We start from the raw sequence: 6,127 nt of genomic DNA on the forward strand, positions 1-6,127 counted from the left end.
AGCCGGAGAAGCCGTAGGATCGGTATTTCGACGCCATGTGTATATTGTGTGCAAGAAAAGGCCGGGAGAGAGTATGGTGACATATGCAGACGGCGATGTCTGAGCCGGAGAAGCCGTCGGTCCGGTGAGCCACGCTCTCGAAATCGCTCTTGGTCAGGCTGTGAGGGGTGTCGCCGAGATGGACCTGCAAAGGTGAAGCCTGACCGAGTTAACTGAACCTTGTTAAGGGTGACTCAAGTTTTCTTTTGGTCAGCTCGTTACCTTGAGCATGCGTTGTCTAGTTTTAAGGTCAGGCAGTGGAATGTAGATGCGTTTGTCGAAACGTCGCCTCACGGCCTGGGGCACAAGTATGATGCGTTCAGTACTACTACAAGGATAACACACAGCACAAATGTACATTGCATTTTTTTTGGCAGATGTTCAGTACTATAAGGATAACACACAGCACAGATGTTCATTCTTGACATTCATACGTTCTCCATCCCTTGAAGCTTCCTGTATCTTGTCCTAGATTCACGTAGTGCTGCAGCGCGGCCGCCTAGTTGCGGGAGTCGTCCTCCTCCATCGCCGGCAGCGTGGATCGATCGCTACGGTTGGAAAAGGAGAAGGAAGAGGGAGCTCCCCGGAGCCGAATTGCATTTCCGAAGGAAGAGGAGGAACTATGTTCAAAAAAAAAAAAGGAAGAGGAGGAACTTGTACGCGACGGACTGGTGCGGCTTGGTTGGGCTCGTCCATCCCCGCATGTCAGAGAGACAACGAGCAGGAAGAAAGAAAAGAAGCCGTAATGCTGGGCCGTGGAGGATGCTGCCTGCATGCATGCCCGTGGTGTTTTTGTTGGGCCCGCTGAAGCCGAAACGAACGAGAGGCTCTGGCTCGGCTGGTCGCCCGTGCGCGGCAGCAGCCGCGTTCTCTGTGCCGTTTGTTTCGTTTAGTACCACCTCGCTCGCGGAGAGGTGAAGAGGCGGTCGAGGCTGGTATAAGAGGAGGGGGAGGGCAGCAATACAACTCATACCTTTCTCGGCCTTTTGGCTAAGATCAAGTGTAGTATCTGTTCTTATCAGTTTAATATCTGATATGTGGACTACATGTCCACAACGATATTAAATTTATTTTTCGTGGGGGTGGGCCCACCACAGTAGCTTGCTGCTGGGGTCCACATGCGTCGCCTGGGCGTTGCACTGCTGCCCTGGCCCGGCGCACCCCAACCAAATCAATAGTTAAACTGTTAAAATTTAATTTCTGGCTCGGCTGGCTCTGGCTCAATAGTTAAACTGTTAAAATTTAATATCTGGCGCACCCCAACCAAATCAATAGTTAAACTGTTAAATTTAATATCTGTTAAAATTTAATAGTTAAACAGAGGCTCTGGCTCGGCTGGTCGCCCGAGCGCAGCAGCAGCCGCGTTCTCTGTGCCGTTGGCTAAGATCAAGTAGTATCGTATCTGTTCTTATCAGTTTTTAATATCTGATATGTGAGCTACATGTCCACAACGATATTAATTTTATTTTTTGTGGGGTGGGCCCACCACAGTAGCTTGCTGCTGGGGTCCACATGCGTCGCCTGGGCGTTGCACTACTGCCCTGGCCTGGCGCACCCCAACCAAATCAAAGTTAAATTTTGTAAATCCATTTGAAATCTGGACCACCATTTTTGAAGTCTTTCAGAAGCAAACATATGAAAATCTGTTAAGGTTTGTAACTTCACGCCGCGGAGATTCTGCCAGGCAATGCTTATCGGACCGTCGAACTTCAAGGAACTTGTTCACATAAACCTGTTTAAAAATTAGGAACAGCGATTTGTATTGTATTATGTGCTTAACTACTCTTGTTTTGAAAGTCTCAAAACGCCTGAAAATTTGTAACAGATTCAAAACCAGCTGGACGGCTTGCACGGCCTGGAGATTCTGCTAGGTACAGAGATTACTTCTATGTACAGCTGTAAGAAGGTCATGCTGACTTGCTGTGTCAAAACTGGTATGTTGAACCCTGTTTATTTGGTAGTACTTGTTGCCATTCTCAACTTGTTGCAGCTATGAAGGAGAACAAACAAGTTAAATGTTCTCAAGGTCTCGCCTAATCGTCTGATTCCTGCTCTCTGCAGCGGCAGCAGGAACTGTCACGCTGCTCGGTCGGGACTCTGCAGTGGCAACAGGCCATGCTGATTTGCTGCGTCCAAACTTGGCCTGTTGGATCCTCTTTATTTTGTACTACTTGCTGCCGTTCTGAACTTGTTGCAGCTATGAAGGAGAACAAACAAGTTACGTATCCCAACATTTTGTTTTCTCAAGCAAACTTCAAGGAACTTGTTCACATAAACCTGTTTACGTTTTGTATGTGTCATTAGGGGGCGGCAGTAGGCGGAAGTGGGCGCAAAACAAGCGGAAGAAGGCCAGGCACTGACGGGCGACAGTACCGCTAGAGCGGTACTACCGCTCACCAAGGCAGTACTACCTGTTTTCCTGCTTATGTCTGTTATGAATTTATCATGTTCCCTAATCAGACTTTTCTAAAGTTGGAGAATATTGCAAGTGCTCTCGAGCAAGAACCTTAGAACCACTAGTATCCACTATAGCCATTGATGGGCCATTCAAGCTTCTGAGCCATAATGGAAACGCGCGACCGAAAAGGATTTGTTGGTCATTGAAGCTTCTGAGCCACTGAAAAGCTTCTTACTGAAAAATAAAGAAGCCGTATTAATACGGGGCCTTGCAAGGATGCTGAACACCATATACTATAGTAACCAGTATCTACATAACCCTATTTACTGCAATTACAAGATAAAGGAAGAACATACATCTCTTTTTAATAGAAAAAGGACTGCTGCAATCAGTCACATAAATGATATAGATTAAAGCACTGAGTGTTGCTACTGTAAGGCACTCCACTAGAGTAAGTTTTCCATTCTGATCTCCTAATGAGGCTAGTTAATCATCAAGAGGTTACTCTCACCAGAAGAATTGTTGGTTGCTGATACACTGGAAGCCTATTGAACTATCAAAACCATAACTGAATGGTACAAGGCCATGTATGGATAGAACAAAACAAGATTTATGACGGGGGGATAACCCCGGGGTAGTCTAAAATCAAGCGTTTCTCCCATCCTCCTTCGAAAACAACAACGCAAGACGAGCTCTTCCCACGAAGGGCCGGATGCCTCTGGCCGGTTGCGCAACCGAGCCGGCTCGGGGCAAGGGCGCACTCCATCCGGCTCGACTGCGTCCCGCTAGCCAGCGGGTTAGCTCCAGTCACATCGCCCTAATAAATGCGTCAACGACTCAAGTACTGCTGACCTGACCGTGCATGGCTACAATGGTGGCGTTCGTACCACGGACCCTCGCCGATTGTGACTAGCCAAGGCGACACAGTGGCAGCACGCCCGCCATCCACTCCATTACCTACCCCGACGTGGCTACAGTGCAGCCGGCCGTACCAATGACTATAGCCGTCTGCACAAGACAACACTGTATAGTGAGGTGCACGCCGTTAACAAGCACGCACCAATGACGACCACTGGCCCGCGGGTCCTGACTCCTGGCGGGACCCTGCATCCGGCGGGCCCCTACATGCGTCAAGACTCCTCTAACCGGTGGGTCCCCTGGACGGATAGAGAGGCTGCCAGCCGGGTCCCCCTGGTACCCTTTATTCTTATTGTAAAGCCAGGGTGTTAGCCTATAAAAACCCCTCGTACAGCCTCATGCACGGGGTCGGCCGATCACACACATACAAACACACATGAGAGGTAGAAGGCTACTAGCTCCTTCTTCCTCCTCCATCGTACAGCTCAAGGAGCACCATTGTAGCCCCATTCGGTTCATCAACCAAACAAGCAGGACTAGGGGTGTTACCTCCCACGAAGGGCTCCGAACCCGGGTACGTCGTGTGTCTCGCACCGCTTATCCCCAATCCCATTTCCGGAGCCCGCCGGTGTTCTTACAACCCCAACCACGATCGATAAGCCACCCCATAGCATCTGTCGCCTGAAAACGACGACAGTTGGCGCCCACTGTGGGGTCGTCCCTGGTGCCGGTCGGAGTCACGCTCCGGACGGGATCCCTTGCTAACTCCGTCGAACGCATCCGTCTAGACTGATCAGCACACCCTCCATGACTGTTGGGTAACGTAGCATAAATTCAAAAATTTTCCTACGCATATTCAGATCTTCCTATGGAGAGACCATCAACGAGAGAGGGGTGAGTGCATCTTCATACCTTTGAAGATCGCTAAGCGGAAGCGTTGCTAGAACATGGTTGATCGAGTCGTACTCGCGGCGATTCAGATCGCGGTGTGATTCCGATCTAGTGCCGAACCACGGCACCTCCGCGTTCAACACACATGCAGTCCGGTGACGTCTCCCGCACCTTGATCCAGCAAGGAGGAGGGAGAGGTTGGGGAAGATCTCCGGCAGCACGACGGCGTGGGTCGATGGAGAGACGAGGTCTCCCGGCAGGGCTTCGCCAAGCACCGTGGGAGAGGAGGAAGAAGGGAGGGGGGGGGGGGGGGGGCAGGGCTGCGCCGAGGGAGATGGAAAACTGTGTGTGAAACACCCCCAAAACCCCCACTATATATAGGAGGAGGGGAGGGGGGTGCCACCCCTAGGGTTCCCACCCTAGGTGGTGCGGCAGCCAGGGCAGGGGGAGGGGGTGGCGCACCCCTAGGTGGGCCTTAGGCCCACCAGCGCCTAGGGTTTCCCCTCCTCTCCACCTCCTGCGCCTTGAGCCTCCTTGTGGGAGGCGCACCAGCCCATTTTGGGCTGGTTGCCCTCCCTCTTTTGGCCCATGCTACCTCTTGGGGCTGGTGGCCCCTCCCGGTGGACCCCCGGGACCATTTCCGGTGGTCCCGGTGGTCCCGGTACATTACCGGTGACGCCTGAAACATTTCCGGTGTCCAAAACCATCCATCCTATATATCAATATTTACCTCCAGACCATTCCGGAGCTCCTCGCGACGTTCGAGTTCTCATCCGGGACTCCGAACAACTTTCGGTAACCTCGTATAACAATTCCCTATAACCCTAGCGTCATCGAACCTTAAGTGTGTAGACCCTACGGGTTCGGGAGACACGCAGACATGACCGAGACACCTCTCCGGCCAATAACCATCAGTGGGGTCTAGATACCCATGGTGGCTCCCACTTGCTCCACGATGATCTCATCGGATGAACCACGATGTCAAGGATTCAATCAATCCCGTATACAATTCCCTTTGTCTGTCGGTATAGAACTTGCCTGAGATTCGATCGTCGGTATACCTATACCTTGTTCAATCTCGTTACCGGTAAGTCTCTTTACTCATTCCGTAGCACGTCATCGTGTGACTAACTCCTTAGTCACATTGAGCTCATGATGATGTTCTACCGAGTGGGCCCAGAGATACCTCTCCGTCACGCGGAGTGGCAAATCCCGATCTCGATTCGTACCAACCCAACAGACACTTTCAGAGGTACCCGTAGTGCACCTTTATAGTCACCCAGTTACGTTGTGACGTTTGATACACCCAAAGCACTCCTACGGTATCCGGGAGTTGCACAATCTCACGGTCGAAGGAAAATACACTTGACATTAGAAAAGCTTTAGCATACGAACAATACGATCTAGTGCTATGCTTAGGATTGGGTCTTGTCCATCACATCATTCTCCCAATGATGTGATCCCGTTATCAATGACATCTAATGCCCATGACCAGGAAACCATGATCATCTATTGACTAACGAGCTACCCAACTAGAGGCTTGCTAGGGACACATTGTGATCTATTTATTCACACATCATTACTGTTTCCTGTTAATACAATTATAGCATGAACAATAGACGATTATCATGAACAAGGAAATATGATAATAACCATTTTATTATTGCCTCTAGGGCATATTTCCAACAGTCTCCCACTTGCACTAGAGTCAATAATCTAGTTACATTGTGATGTATCGAACACCCATAGAATTATGGTGTTGATCATGTTTTGCTCGTGGAAGAGGTTTAGTCAACGGGTCTGCAACATTCAGATCCGTATGTACTTTACAAATTTCTATTACTCCACTCTGGACATGGTCCTGGATGGAGTTGTAGCGGCGTTTGATGTGCTTCGTCTTCTGGTGAAACCTGGGCTCCTTGGCTATGGCAATGGCCCCAG

At 50.2% G+C, this 6,127-nt stretch overlaps 2 non-coding genes across 2 annotated transcripts; both read left to right on the forward strand.

Moving 5' to 3' along the window:
- The first annotated feature begins 1,008 nt into the window (after window positions 1–1,008).
- On the forward strand, window positions 1,009–1,205 carry LOC123406451. The gene has a single exon (XR_006612154.1). It is a non-coding gene; the product is annotated as a U2 spliceosomal RNA (small nuclear RNA).
- A 198-nt stretch (window positions 1,206–1,403) lies between these two features.
- Window positions 1,404–1,599, forward strand: LOC123406456. Its single transcript, XR_006612158.1, has one exon. It is a non-coding gene; the product is annotated as a U2 spliceosomal RNA (small nuclear RNA).
- The last annotated feature ends 4,528 nt before the right edge of the window (window positions 1,600–6,127 follow it).

Source organism: Hordeum vulgare, chromosome 6H (assembly GCF_904849725.1).
Source record: "Hordeum vulgare subsp. vulgare chromosome 6H, MorexV3_pseudomolecules_assembly, whole genome shotgun sequence".
Lineage (NCBI taxonomy): Eukaryota > Viridiplantae > Streptophyta > Magnoliopsida > Poales > Poaceae > Hordeum > Hordeum vulgare.